The sequence below is a fragment of the Hippocampus guttulatus genome, chromosome 14 (genome assembly GCF_054856545.1).
Source record: "Hippocampus guttulatus isolate MCC_2025c chromosome 14, RoL_Hgut_1.0, whole genome shotgun sequence".
NCBI lineage: Eukaryota > Metazoa > Chordata > Actinopteri > Syngnathiformes > Syngnathidae > Hippocampus > Hippocampus guttulatus.
In genome coordinates this window covers 17,965,328-17,981,761 of record NC_141274.1, presented here as the reverse complement: position 1 = coordinate 17,981,761, position 16,434 = coordinate 17,965,328, and positions in this window count along the sequence as shown.

Below are 16,434 nucleotides of genomic sequence, written 5' to 3'. Positions count from 1 at the left end.
ATATAACAAAATTAGCACTATTTTCTCCCAAATGAGACACGTAAAAGACCTGGTGGCTTTCTTTCCACTCACTGTCTCGAACTTGGCCTCCCCTCGATCACCACACAAGTGTTAAGGAATTATTCCGCTAGAAGTAGTAGTAGAGCATTGTTGAGGAATCCACCTTGCTATGAGAACTATTGATACTAGTCTCTGTCCTGAACATCTGCTGAAGTACTTAAAACAAAGAACGTAAGATCTTATTTCCCCTTGGTTAATTAACAGCCCCCCGAGGGTTTTCTTGCCTCCACCACCTCGTAAAAGTCCCTGAAGGCTGTCAAGTGCCCTCAAAGAGGAACCCTAATCTCAAGATCTGTGACCAGCAGCAGTGGTCTATACTTTGTCATCATATCAAGATCGAACTTTGCTTGGCCTTCTTTGTCTCTACTTTTTACGTAGTTAGGTTTAATGATTATGGTGTTATTCCTCTCTGTTAGTTGTGTATGTTCAGACACTTGAAAGAAACAATGTAGAATGCTGTTGAAGGCATTTCCTGCTCACTGTTTTTAGAATCACCTTTAGTGCCCTCGAACCCCACCACTTTAGGGCCCCCCCTCCACAGGACATGGTTAACATCAAAAGAGAAACTGTTATCTCACGTATCTGTGTTCCTGCCATCACACCAAATGGTGGGTAGTGGTGGTCTGGTCTCACCTCACCGCTCCCAACTTCTACCAGCCACACCGGGTCAGATGACATGTTACTTTCTTTGTTTCGGGGATTTGCATGAGAGGCGTACCTCCCCGCCTCTCATTATCATATTGTCTCTATATAATCTCATGAATGTGTTTCTTTGACGCTTCCTGATGAAATCTGAGACTCACAGGAGCCCGAATCGATTCGTGTTGCGTTGCGATAAACTGAAGAAAAGACGACGTGGTGTTGGGTCTTCTTCCACATTATAGAGAGATAAAAGAACCTGTGTCCAAGGAGGGCTAAGAGCAATTTGACCGCTCCCATTCCTCAACACAAGACAGCGTTGCTCAGCTGATGTCGTGCATCGAACTTTTGAAGCCAGCCACGGGACGCTTCGAAGTCTTCGATGCCCATACCGCAATGGAAATCGATTGCTCTCTTATTAGCGGTCCAGTTTGCGGAAAGTTTTTAGCACGATAACAGTCGAACCATTTCAGGAAACGATTATTTACTCGACTGTCCGTCGAGCCGCATACAATTCACCCTGACCATGGAAACACCCAGAATCGGACTGAGCAAGAATCGCTTCATTGTTTTTCAAAGTCTCGTAGATTCGAGTCTTTCATACTCCAAGCGTCTCTTGAATGTTTCGTACTTTGTAACCCGCTTCGTTTAATCAGATGCACTTCACTTACTGTTCCTCTTCGTTTGGATGCCATGATCGACAGGACGTACTGTAAAAATGTTCGCAATTCCATAAATTGCCATAAACCACCGCAGCAGTACGTCCTTAAGAATCTAGCACGGCACTATAAGAGAGAGAAGCAGAGAGACAAAATAGAATAATGATGGGTGGATCATAGACAGAGGCAGAAAGGAGTTCTTTGAATTGTCATTGCAAGAGTTTAGTACAGTACGTGTTGTGATGAGGCGACTTCTGTTTTTTTGCGAACCATGGTCTCTCGTGGCCAAAACTATTCACGGCCTCGAAAAAAAAAAAGTCAGCGAGAGAGAAGCCCGACCCGACCTGAACCTGAACCATTGATTGACATTTTAAGCCTGAAATTCGGTCGGGTCGGGCTCGGGCTCGGGCTCGGGCGGCCCGATCTTACCTCTACACGAAACACGACGTCTGCTACCCACAATGCACCGCGATTATGGAGATTTTAAACACAATTGCACTTTACATTAAAAGAAAACATGAATTATGACGTTTTAATTCAAGAAATGTTACAAGCCCTCCTTTTTTAATTTTTTTTTTTTTTAACCTTGATGAAATGCCCCCGAAACTTTTACTGTGGGCAGAACAACCGCAGTTTTGGCACATTAGGTGATGTTTAGATTCCTACATTACGGGTTTAGACTGTCATGTTGCATCACTGTACGGCAAGTGAGACAGGAGCTATTGGCCAGTGGCTGAAGCTGGGAGGTGGATCTTGTTTTGAGGATGAGGAGGCCTTTATTAGCTTTTCATGCAGGGTTACATCAGAGTACAATGTAGGATTACATCAGAGACAACATTTGAGTATTTTCAGAGACAACATATGAGTATTTTTGTTAAGAAACGACATCTTGTATCCTCATTTCTGTAATGATGTGATGTGTTCTTTATTTTGGACGGATCTGGCAACCCAAGATACTACGCCATATCCGGTCTGTACTCGGCGCGAAATACTTCTTCATGTTCAGTGGTGATGAGAAGCGGCTGCTCTCTGTGCAGTCGGCAAATAAAACATGCCACGTGTTTGAGTTAAGCAAGAAAATGAATCTCTCATCGTCATTCTCCCAAATACATCCCGAACGAAGCGCACATCTCAACAATTTTGATACAAGAGTGTGGATCATCAACGTTTATGTTTATATAGCAGTTAACCTCGATATCAGAAGCATGCAATCTTCTGTCAGGTTGGTCCTGTTGGTCCTGGCTTATTATATGAGTGTCGACAACTAAAGAGGCCTTTGAACCATTGAATACAAGATTCCATGGGACCCAGAAACTCTTTGGAAATCCAAAATAAATATATTCTTTTCCATTTTCTTTTCAGTTTTGTAGCAGACAATTGTTGAACCGGTCAAAGCGATATATCTAGTCTCGACTCTCTTATTAATGCTATACATTTTTTTCATGTTCAGTAGGGAATAAAACCCACACACCCCCGGCCATGTGTGTGTGTATGTGTGTGTGTGTGTATATATATATATATATATATAAAAAAAAATTTAATTCCTCGTCTCACCCCTCGGTGGTGTCCGTCCTCCATTCAGCTCGGGTCCTCTACCAGAGGCCAGGAAGCTTGAGGGTTCTGCGTAGTATCCTTGCTGTTCCCAGCACTGGGCTTTTCTGGACTGAGATGTCCGATGTTGTTCCCAGGATCTGTTGCAACCACTCATCTAGTTTGGGGGTCAAAATATAAATATATATATATTAGAGCTGTCAAACGATTAAAATATTTAATCAAATTAAAAATGCAACTGTCATAATTAACTCAAATGAACAAAAAAATTTATCGTGATTACTCACGCATTTTTTATCGTTTCTGAATTTCCTTTTATATTTTTTTGTCCTATTTCTCCCCATTTTAATGCTCTCATCAACATGGAATCATGAATCAGCTTTCTATGTGCAAAATGCAAATATTTACTGAAATAATTTCAATTTTCAATTTTACATGAATGTTTTTCACTTGGAGCAGTTATTCACACATAATCTCTCACACAATATTACTGTCCATCAACAACAGTGAAAACAATTTTTTGTCACACAGCTGCTTTAACAGCTCTTTTTATGGACTCAAAAAAGAGCAATATAACATTATAAAGTGCACATCTAAGGTAAACTAGTACTCAGCCTATAGTGGATTTAAACCATGGTTGCATACTTCGTTTTTCTCAAGTTTGCTTTGAACACAGCAGTCTGTTTCTGTATGTTTGTTGGAGAATAACGAGACCCCGGACACCAGCGTTCGTTATGTGCCGCTGTATTCAAAACTGCCGGCGTACAAACAAGCGCAAGCACTTCCCCCGTGCTGCTGGGGCAAACCATTCAGAAAGAGGGAGGTTTCACTCCCCCTAACACAGTCAGGCTATGTTGATTGTGTTGGTCCTTCTTGCGCGGAAGTCTCTCTACGGTTTTTGTGTAGACCTCATTTCGGATGACTACACTTGGTTCGATGACAACACTGAAGACGTTTGATTTTCGCTAGGTCGCTACCACAGCAGCGCACTGTCACTGTCAGACGAACACAGAGAAGCTCCACCCGCTCTATTTATATGGACACGGAACGCTGTAACCTTCCACACAAAATAGTTCCAAGCAAGTAACAATCGCGTCAGTGGCATACATCGTATACCTGTATGATACACAGAGAGAGAAGAACAGCTAACTTTGGTCTTGTCAGTGGAGCAGTCTGGCAACTTTTTAAAAGTAAACTTTCCATTCATAAACTCTTTAAGTATCCGTTTTCGGTGTCTCGCGCTGCCGTGGCTGGCAAAACAGACATGGGCGTGGACTTCTGCAGCGCGCTTGTTGTTTTGTTTCTGGTGTATTTAGAGAGCAACGTAACATCCGTTTGTGACGTGTGCCGCGTAAATCTCGCGAGAAAGAAATTAATCCCGTTAAAATGTGTGTGTGTGTGTGTGCGCGCGTGCGGGGGGGGGGGGGGGTGTGCGGCTGGATAGCTCAGTTGGTAAGGCATCGGTTTGGCATACAGGAGACGGTGGTTCAAATCCTGCTTGGGGCAAAAAATGAGCACATAACACCATCCAGTGTGGGTCCTTGGGCAAGATCCTTCACGCTAATGCCTACCTTATACAATGATGAGAGACAATAAAACTCGGCCAAACAAGGTCTGCGTCGGGTGTTGGGGAACCAGAGCACCTTGATGAAAAATGGGCTCCTGGAAGATTGATGAGGTACAACGCAGGTTCCATGGTGAAGGGCTCCAGGCTGCCAGATCAGAGGAGGAGGTCATACCAGAGATAGGGAGGCAAGCCCCAATGAATGCAAATGATGAGATTGGGAGGCCAGCCCCAATGAATGAAATGCTGAGCGAGGCAGCAACTGACCTGAAAGCTAAGATCATGGCGAGAATGAAAGCTGGGCAACCTAGAAACCGATTACAACGGCTATGTGAAGTACCACCTGAAAGTCTCATGGAAAGTGTGAATACAGCACTGAGGGCGATCCCTACCGTAACGATCACGGAAACCAATGAGCTGATATACGCTTCAGCATCAGTGATCCTTGAGATGCTTGGCTATAAGAGCAACCATGGAAGCCATGAGATACGGTACCCACCATGGAAAAGACAGTTGGAGGCTAAGATCAAGGCGGCTCGGAAAGATGTGAGTCAATTGACGGAGGCCCAGAGAGGTGTGATGAAAAGGCCGATACCTGAGAGGTACATCCAGATGACCATACCTGAAGCACTCGAAACTGCCAAACAAAGGCTCCAAGCCTTGTCCAGCCGCCTAAAGCGGTACACAAAAGAGAATGAGGCCAGACAAATAAACAGGCTGTTCGCAACACAACCTGCGAAAGTGTACGCTCAGTGGCAGGGTCCTAACAACAGAGCTGACCAACCAAGATTGGAAACTGAAAGGTACTGGAAAGGCATATGGGAGAAGGAGGTTGCACATAACAGCAGTGCACAATGGCTGGTGACCCTGAGAGAGGAGCACAGCAGCCTCCCTGAACAGAACCCAGTTACCATAACAGTGGCAGACATACAGGAAAGAGTCTCAGATATGAAGAACTGGACAGCACCAGGCCCGGACATGGTCCACACCTACTGGCTAAAGAAACTCACAGCACTCCATGAGCGCCTAGCAGCACAAATGAACCAGCTGCTGAGGGATGGCGAACGATCCTGATCATGAAGGATCCCTCAAAGGGTGCAGTCCCATCCAACTATCGGCCAAGAACCTGTCTCTCCACAACATGGAAGCTCATGTCAGGCATCATTGCGGCTAAGATAAGTGGACACATGGATCAATACATGAGCGAAGCATAGAAGGGCATTGGTAGAGATACCAGAGGAGCCAAACATCAGCTATTGGTTGACAGAACAGTCGCACAAGACTGCAGGTCCCGACGTACCAACCTGTGCACAGTCTGGATTGATTACAAGAAAGCCTATGACTCGATGCCACATACATGGATCACTGAATGCTTGGAGTTGTATAAGGTGAACAGGACCCTAAGAGCCTTCGTTGCGGACTCGATGAGGATGTGGAAAACCACACTTGAAGCCAATGGCAAGCCACTTGCCCAAGTGTCCATCAAATGTGGCATATACCAAGGTGATGCACTCTCCCCACTGCTGTTCTGCATAGGACTGAACCCCCTAAGCCAAGTAATCACCAAGACAGGCTATGGATACCGCCTCAGAAATGGAGCTACAATCAGTCACCTCCTCTACATGGATGACATAAAGCTGTATGCTAAGAGCGAAAGGGACATAGACTCCCTGATCCACACAACCAGGATCTACAGCAGCGACATCGGGATGTCATTCGGGCTTGAGAAATGTAGTCAGATGGTGACTAAGAGAGGAAAGGTAGTCCGCACTAAAGGGGTCTCACTCCCTGAAGGAACAATAGCAGACATTGAGGACAGCTACAAGTACCTCAGTATACCACAAGCCAATGGCAACCTCGAACTGGCAACAAGGAAAGCGGCTACGGCCAAATACCTCCAGCGAGTGAGGCAAGTCCTAAGAAGCCAGCTCAATGGCAAGAATAAGACCCGGGCAATAAACAGCTATGCCCTGCCAGTGATCAGATACCCTGCAGAAATAATAAGGTGGCCAAAGGAAGAGATTCTGACCACGGACGTTAAGACCCGAAAGCTCCTAACCATGCACGGAGGGTTCCATCCCAAATCCAGCACCCTGAGACTGTACGCAAGCCGAAAGGAAGGAGGCTGGGGACTAGTGAGTGTGAGAGCCACTGTCCAGGATGAAACATCCAAGCTCCATGAATACATCAAGGAGAAGGCTCCAACGGATGACGTACTCAGAGAATGTCTCAGACAATGGGGAACAGAAGATGAGGCGCTGGAAGAGGGACCATCATGGGAGGACAAGCCCCTACACGGGATGTACCACCGGACCATAACTGAAGTGGCCGATCTCAAGAAGTCCTATCAGTGGCTAGAGAGGGCTGGCCTGAAGGACAGCACAGAGGCACTCATCCTGGCTGCTCAAGAGCAGGCCCTGAGCACCAGAGCCACTGAGGCCCAGATATCCCACACCAGACAAGACCCAAGGTGTAGGTTGTGCAAAGAGGCACCTGAGACGATCCAACACATAACTGCAGGGTGTAAGATCCTGGCAGGGAAAGCCTACATGGAACACCATAACCAGGTGGCTGGCATAGTCTACCGAAACATCTGTGCGGAGTATGGACTGGAAACCCCAAGGTCAAAATGGGAAACACCTCCGAAGGTGGTGGAGAATGACAGAGCGAAGATCCTGTGGGACTTCCAGAACCAGACTGACAAGATGGTAATGGCGAACCAACCAGATATCGTGATCATAGATAAAGGGCAGAGGAAAGCCGTTGTAGTGGATGTAGCGGTCCCAAGTGATGGAAACATCAGAAAGAAGGAACACGAGAAACTCGAGAAATACCAAGGGCTCAGAGAGGAGCTGGAGAGAGCCTGTTAAGGTAAAGGTGACAGTCGTGCCTGTGGTGGTCGGAGCACTTGGGGCAGTGACCCCCAAACTAGATGAGTGGTTGCAACAGATCCCGGGAACAACATCGGACATCTCAGTCCAGAAATGTGCAGTGCTGGGAACAGCAAGGATACTGTGCAGAACCCTCACGCTTCCTGGCCTCTGGGAGAGGACCCGAGCTGAATGAGGGACGGACACCATCCGAGGGGGGGTGAGACGAGGAATTTTATATATATATATATATATATATATATATATATATATATGTAGCGACGCCACTTGAGCGAAGCGCGACTCAGCAGTCAGTATTCCACTGCTCTCTGTTGTGTGTGCGTCAGTGCGAACATGGACGCACGCGCGCGTCTTTTGACTCAACCAATCAGCACTGACGCAACGGACTTTAAACATCAAAGAGCTTTGATCTATCACACAAGCTAATATAGCCTAGCCACAACAACAGCTAAGTTAGTGAGTTGAGACGACACGACGCTCGAGGTCGGACGGACAAGCTCTCTATCCATCTGTATGTTTCTCTTCTTTTCCTTTGTCTGTCTAAATGTGTATTTTTTTCTACAAACAATAGCTGCCCTGTCCATGTCTTTTTTCGTCCCACCGGGGTTTAGCCAGTGTACTGTATTTATAAAGAGACCTAAATCTCTATATATATATATATATATATATATATATATATATATATACATACATATCAAGGAGAAGCCTCCAACAGATGACGTGCTCAAGAGAATGTCTCAGACAATGGGGAACAGAGGATGAGGTGCTGGAAGAGGGACCATCATGGGAGGACAAGGGATGTACCACCGGACCATAACTGACGTGGCTGATCTCAAGAAGTCCTATCAGTGGCTCGAGAGGGCTGGCCTGAAGGACAGCACAGAACTCATCCTGGCTGCTCAGGAGCAGGCCCGGAGCACCAGAGCCATTGAGGCCCAGATATACCACATCAGACAAGACCCAAGGTGTAGGTTGTGCAAAGAGGCACCTGAGACGATCCAACACATAACTGCAGGGTGTAAGAAGCTGGCAGGGAAAGCCTACATGGAACGCCATAACCAGGTGGCTGGCATAAACTACCGAAACATCTGTGCGGAGTATGGACTGGAAACCCCAAGGTCAAAATGGGAAACACCTCCGAGGGTGGTGGAGAATGACCGAGCGAAGATCCTGTGGGACTTCCAGATCCAGACTGACAAGATGGTAATGGCGAACACACCAGATATCGTGATCATAGATTGAGGATTTAGCTGATCGGCACCAGTGAAGGGATACAGCCACGGACTCAAGGCCACCTGAAATTGTTGGCGGCCGTCCCTCCAAAACAAACAACACTATTTGGACCCCTTTCCCCTGGATGGAAGGTATGCACGGAAGCTAGTGCCCCCACCATCACCCCCTCCTTCTCGGCCATGGACTGATAAGCCAGGACTGTCTTCATGAGCAGACATTGACGAAGCAGCTGCTGCCTGTTCACGCATACACAACCAGACAATCACACGCGCATACACATCCTTATCATCACCGTCTTCATCGTTCCTCTTCTTTTCCCCCGCGACGTGGAATGATCTGCGGAGCGCACGACGGACCGTGCAGCTGGTCGGACGAGCCGCGTCGCGGTCACCCCCCCTCCCGATCTGATCCGATCCTGGGCAGTCGGCCCCCGTCAGGGACTTGCCCCCCCTCCCGGGTCCCACACCCGGCACGAGTCCCGTTGGTGTCTCGCGAGGTTCCCTGCCAATAATTCCTTCCCACACATCCCGCAAGCCACCCTTCTCCCTCCGCGACCCCCCTCCCCATTTGCTCTTCGTCCTCCCCCAGCACCCCCACCACACGTCACGCCCACTCCCTCCCTTCTCCCTCCTCCCCTCTCCTTCTCATTCTCTCTTTCCACTCTTTCACACCCTCTCACGTGTCTGGCATAGTTTGCTTTTGCCACCCACCTTTCACACCCTCCACACTGTCTCCTTCCTCCCTTCTCCTCATACGCTCCTCCCGTGCAACTCCTTTCGTGACTTATTTTATTCCCTTTCGACCCAAACGCCCTCCCACACTTCCCACACTCAAACTTTCCCTGTCCCTCGTTCCTGCGGTGCATCCGCTTTTCGTGCATCGTTAGACCAGCTCTACTCCTGCACACTTTTCCGCACCCCTCGTACCTACATACCAACCCATCATTCACTCTCTGTTACGTCTCGGGCAAGCCGAGGTTAGTTTGGATCCTAAAGCGTAGACATAAACAAGGTCTCCATAGAAAAATATGCTTTCATGCAAAAATCGCACCGATAAAAGAGGGAACATAAAGAGCTGGTCAAAACAAGGACCAGAGTGCACATAAACGAATAACAAAAAGCGCTTGCACAAAAGGCAAGGGAGAAAAATAAAGATCGCGAATACCAACAAAAAACAATGTATCAAAAATACACGCAAGAAAGTCCAATCACAAAACCAAATCCGTACTTACTAACCATGGGTACCGAGAATACAAGAAGCGAAACACGACGAGGTCTAAAGCCAAACAGTCTATGAGCAGCGAAACAGCAATGCAATGAACAATACTCTGACAACAGGTGCACGGCAGATGAGTCCTTAAATACAGAGTCTACTAATCATAGATTGGCAGCAGGTGCGTACAGAAGTCCGCTCATGCCACCTGCTGGCCAGACTGAAAACAGAACACTCTTCTAGCATTCCTCTCCAGTCTTTCCTCATTCCATCCCACCTCATATCTGTGACCTTTCTGATTTTCCCATTTATACAGGTGATCCATTCGCTCACTCACTCTCCACTTCCATCCTTCCCTGTCGCTCGTCAATCTCTCCACCTCCGTCCAGTCCATTCCTGCATTCCTCATCACTCTCTTCCAGTACAATACCGTCTTCCTTTTGCGCCCCATCTTCTTCCCTCTTTCTTCCAGTTCCTCCCACCATCCCAATACCATAGCTTTTGTTAGTCTTTCATTTCCCATACGCATCACATGTCCGATTCTCTGCAACACTCACCTCTCGATTTTCCACTCAATGGATTTTACTCCCAGCATTTTCTTCACGTCATACATATTCACTCCTCTTTCTTGCATTTGCCTTAGCAGTTCTCCATTCCTATCACTCCACACATACCTATAGCACCTATCCATCCACTTCTGTAGTTTTCCCACATCCTTCTTAAACCACGTTCTTACCTGACAGTCATACAGCAAGCTGCTCTCTACACACGCCTCTACGACTCTCCCTTGCCACCTCTTTGAAAGGCGTGTCCCTTTCAGCCACCCTTACACGCTCCCCCATAGCTTTCCTGCCCTTTTGATCCTGTTTTTCACGTCTGCCTGAGTACCAATCCAGCTTCCTAACACTCTGATCTCCTCCCCCTCTTGTGTTCCAAACTTCAGCACCTCCTCCTTCTCCTCATTGTTCCTCTCTTCCCACTGATTCATCACACTTTTCACTCTCCTTACATCTCGTTTATCTCTCCTTTCATTTCCACTATTGTAGTGTCGTCCGAAAAACAAAGCACTCGACACTCTCACTTCTTTCGTTTCCGAGCTCCCTCTCTCCCAGCCATGTTCACCTGCGAATGACCCTCCCAGTATCCACCTCCACACCACCATTTTCTCCTCCCTGTTATCTCGGTTCCTCGCCGCCAGCGCCTGTCTCATCACCGCCTGATGGTAGATCTTAAAGAGGATCGGTGATGTAGAGCATCCTTCTCGCAGCCCTCTTGCTGGCATCCATCCTCCACTCACTCCCTCCCTACCCCTCACCTTATACTCTGTCGTCTCATGCAGGTCCATAATGGTATCCAGACATCTGCCTTTCAGCCCATACCGTTCAAGCAACATCCACAACGCTGGTTTGCTCACTCTCGGATACGCCTTTTTTAGATCTAACAGTCTTGCACATGGCCAGTCATCATCATTCATATCCTTCAACCTTCCTGAGTAACTCTCTTCTTACAATCTTCTACATCCTCCTGTATGCGTACCATCATTTGCGTCACATCCGCTGTGGACCTCCCTTTCCTAAAGCCCGCTTGGTTTTCGTCAAGGAGCCTCAGGTGTTCGGCCCACCAACTCAGTCGCTTCGCTAACATTCTTCCTAACACTCTGCTGCACATACTCAGCAGGCACACTCCTCTGTAATTATTTCTGTCATTCCTGTCCCCCTTCTTATGTAATGGTACCATCAGTCCCACTTTTACACTTCCATCCCACTGGTCCGCTCTCTGCTCAAACATCTTCTTCACTATCTTAATCACTCTTTCTATCACTTCCTCACACGCACTCCGTATATATCCTATTCTCACACCATCTTCTCCCGGTGCCGACTCTCGTATCTCCCTCATAGCCTCCATGATTTCCTCCCTCTCAGGCACCTCAATTCATGATCTTGTTTGCTTCGCTCGCTCTTCTATCGTCCCTTAGATCTACGGCGCCTTGAACCGCCTCTTCGATCACTCTCGGTTCTTCCTCGTACCTCTCCCACGACACGCTTTCAAAATGCTCCTTGAACTCATTTGCTGTCACAGTCGTGCTCCGAGCGGCCGGTTTATCCCTCTTTCCTAACTTCCTCAAACATTTGTACATTTCGCCAAGCCTCCCCCTAGAACATGCTTCCTGACAGTCCTCAATCACCCCTTCCCACCAGTCTCTTTCCAGCCTCCTCAACAACTTCTTCAATTCCTTCCGCGTTTCCTTCACTTCCGCTTTTAGTCTGGTGAGCTCTTCTTCCACTCTCCTCTGGATCCTCTCTTCTGTCCTCCATCTCTTCCACTTCCCATTCACCTTCATGCACACCGGCCTATGGTCTGATAATTCGTACTCACTCATAGTCCACATCCTCTTCACCATGCGGTGTCTCTCATTCCCTTTCACCAGAAATCCATCCAACTCATACCATTTTCCACTCGCCATGTGTCGCCACGTCCCCCTCCTTCTAAACCTCCTATAGCTGTTAACATATACCAGATCGTGCTCCTGACACCATTCTATTAAATCCCTTCTGGCTTCATTCATCCTCCCCAATCCATGCCTCCCACACACTCCTCCTTTCCATTCGTTCCCACACTTGCATTGAAGTCTCCTCCAATCACCAGTCTTTCACTCCCTCCCATCGCCTGACTCTCCATATCTCGTCGGCATCTCTCCATTTCTCGCTCATCCGTTCCCCAGCTCGGTTGGTAGATACCAGCCTGAACCCTCCCAGCACCACCGCCACCACTCTCTCTCCCAGCCACTCTGTTGTCCTTCCTCTATCCACGTCCTCAATGCCGTTCCCCTCAACATCACTCCGGCTTTCCTCCCATGAACAAGCACTACCTGTTCCTCCTCCTCACCCAGCCACACCACCCCGGCTTCTTCTGCCTTTAGTTCCGTCATCAGCACCATTTCCCATTTTTCTTTGTTGACTCTTTCTGCTACTCTCTTCAACCTCTTTCTAAATGTTTCTCTCACACTCCATCTCCTCACATTCCATGTGACTATCACTCGTTCTCCATTCTTACCCCGAGCTTCAGTTCTGTTTCCCCCTTCCCGTCCCGCCCTTCCTTTCCTCCTATCTCCCCTTCTCTCATTCCTCTCTCTTCTTTTGTCGTTTCTGCTCCTTGCTCCCCTCTTACTACCAGGGCCTGGATGAGGGTGAATCCCCAACAGTCTGTCTTTCACCCATCCTCCCACATGTCTTTTGTCCATCCCGCCTTGCTTGCGCTTCCTTCTCACCATCCCTATCCCACCCCCTATGGAACCTTTTCGGTCCCACCTTGTCGCACCACGTGCGGGTCCTGAAAGGGCCCTCGCCTGACTTTTGTTTAAGGAAGGTTGTGGGGCGGCTACTCCCACTTCCCTCCGTTCCGGCGGGGCGAGCATTGGGTGTTTCTCCTTCCGGTGAGGTCCCTCCTCCTTCCCCGTCGGCTGGTGGGCACTCAGCCGCAGCAGGGGCACGAGACCCCCGGTGTTCCCCCTCGCGCCACTTGGAGGCATCCCACCATGCGAGGCACGGTGGGATGCCTCCCCCTCCCCCCTTCCCATTCATCCTCCCCCTCATTACATGTTATGTCTTGTGACTCTTTGTAACTGTCATATGCTTATTTATGTGCTCGGGTCTTTTTTTATCCTGGACTTAATTATCCTCAGAAGAGGATAGTTCGAGCGTGTTTTTTTTCCCCTCTCCCTACCTTGTGGTTTCCTTTCTGAACTCTGACTGTAAATTTCCCCATTGCGGGACAAATAAAGGATATCTTAAAGGGCAGAGGAAAGCCGTTGTAGTGGATGTAGCGGTCCCAAGTGATGGAAACATCAGAAAGAAGGAGCACGAGATACTCGAGAAATACCAAGGGCTCAGAGAGGAGCTGGAGAGAGCCTGGAAGGTAAAGATGACAGTCGTGCCTGTGGTGGTCGGAGCACTCGGGGCAGTGACCCCCAAACTAGATGAGTGGTTGCAACAGATCCTGGGAACAACATCGGACATCTCAGTCCAGAAATGTGCAGTGCTGGGAACGCCAAGGATACTGCGCAGAACCCTCAAGCTTCTTGGCCTCTGGTAGAGGACCCGAGCTGAATGGAGGACGGACACCACCCGAGGGGTGAGACGAGGAATTTTATTTTTTTATATATATATCAGTGGCGGATGCTGGTTTGTCAAGGAGGGGAAGCTCAATTTTGGCCGACATCATAAAATGTGTCCATTTTTTTAGACGTGAATTCTACTCTCCGTTCCTTTTCAAGAAAATCATCTGTGACCTTGTCATACCAACAAGGCATCTTTTCCAGGGTCTTAACTGTGGTGATATGAGTCAGTCTGCGAACACAAGCAACTACAATAAAACACACCATAAATAAAATATCAATCTGTCGTGGTTCGTTTTTAACAAAGAGAGTGTCGCTAAGATTATTAAAAGAAGTCTCCAGTTCAACTCAGAACTACAGTAGTGAAGTGTTGGTCGCGAACGAGCCGGTACAAAGAAACGGCTCCCTCCCTCTCTCTTTTTCACGTGTCTGAAGTGAAGTTTGGCAGTGGCTTAGCTGCCGTGCTCAAAGAGGGAGACGGGAAGAGAAAGGCCCCTGGGGGCTTGGTAGGTACAAATAATTAGTTGCTGAGAGAAGGAGCTGGATTAGCCTGTCCAAGTTGAAGTATTTCGTTTTGTTGAATGCAAATTTAAAATAAAGCAAGGAGAAGTTTATGTTCGTTTTGTTCGCTGCTGCTGTTGCAGTTAAGATAAGATAATATATCCTTTATTTGTCCCACACTGGGGAAATTTACAGTCTACAGCAACAAGATTGTGGGTAGAAAGAAGAAAGAAGGAAAAACAAAGTGTTTGCATTCACAAAATAAATGTTACAGTTCCAATGTACACCGTTCAATTAAGTGCAAGATAAATATAGATATAGATAAGGTGGCTGTGCTATTTACAATTGCTTTTCACATCACATCATTTTATTTTTTATTCAGCAGCCTGACAGCAGTCGGTAGGAACGAGCAGCGGTATCTCTCCTTCTTGCAGCGTGGGTGTAACAGTCTCTGGCAGAAGGAGCTACCGAGTATTGTCAGGGCGGGCTGGAGGGGTTGGGTGTCCATCATAGCTTTTATCTTAGCTAGCATCCTCCTGTTGCCCACCTCCTCCAGAGTGTCTAGGGAGCAGCCCAGGACAGAACTGGCCCTCCTGACCAGTTGCTCCAGTCTCATTCTGTCCTGGGCCGAGATGCTGCCTGACCAGCAGACAATGCCATAATGGATGGCCGAAGACACCACCGAGTTATAGAAAGTCTTAAGGAGTGACCCCTGAACCCCAAAATACCTCAGTTTCCTGAGTGGGAAGAGTCGGCTCTGTCCTTTCCTAATCAGGGCGTCTGCGTTCGTCGACCAGTCCAGTTTATTGTTTAGAAGAACACCTAGGTACTTGTAGGAGGTCTATGTCCATACCCTGGATGTTCATCAGTGCAGGTGAGGACTGATTCCTGCAGAAATCCACAACCAACTCCTTAGTTTTCCTTGGGTTGATCTGGAGGTGATTCTGCTGGCACCAGTCCTCAAAGTCCTTCGTCAGTCCCTTGTACTCCCGATCGTCTCCGTCTGTAATGAGGCCTACAATCGCAGAGTCATCGGAGAACTTCTGAAGGTGGCAGTTTGGAGTGGTGTGTCTGAAGTCCGAGGTGTAGAGGATGAGCAGGAATGGAGCCGGAACAGTCCCCTGCGGCGCTCCAGTGCTGTGAGCCTGTCCGACTCACAGCTCTGTACCCTCACGTACTGTGGCCGGTTTGTGAGGTCGTCTGTAATCCATGCTGTGAAGTGGTGGTCCACTCCGGCGTTCGGCAGTTTGTCTCCCAGTAAGTTGGGCTGGATGGTGTTGAAGGCACTGGAGAAATCGGGTGTGTATATATATATATATATATATATATATATATGTTTTTTCTAAATTGATTTTTATTTATTTTTTTCAACCTCTCAAGTTTGCCCACACTTGCTTTCACGGCATTCATCCAGTTGAGAATGAATGTCCAGGAGATGGTAATCAATGACCATTTTGCTCATTGTGCTAGAAGAACTGGCAGTGGTTAGTTTTGAAAGATAAAAATGAACTTGTGATCATTTGTTTAATTAATGAGCCTCATTCCTCCTCCTACAGTGTCTCAATTGCTCATTATTATAATAATGCTTTTTAAATGATTCTACAGAGTTTGAATAACTCCAAATACGGAGCCGACTGGTTTGCTTTTAAACATCTAAAGCTGTACCAGTTAAAATAAAGGGCTGCGTGGAGATATTTGTTCTTAGTTAAGCTACTGTAAACCCCACCAGACATTTAAAAAATAGCCGAACCCAAACCATTTAGCCCTACCAATTAACTATAAAGCAGTACGTTGTGTCCTTCCAAAGTCTGCCAGTCTCATGTGCTTATTTTGCTTCCAATTTATCTTCATATGGCAATGTTGAAATCACACAATATTTTTCATCATAAAACTTCAGAGGTGCAGGAAAAGTGGCATTACATATTGCGGCAATATTAAGCAACATAATTTGATTCTTTTATTGTGTTATTTCGACAGCTGAGCGTTCGTTTCAGGTTGTCTCTCAGTTAG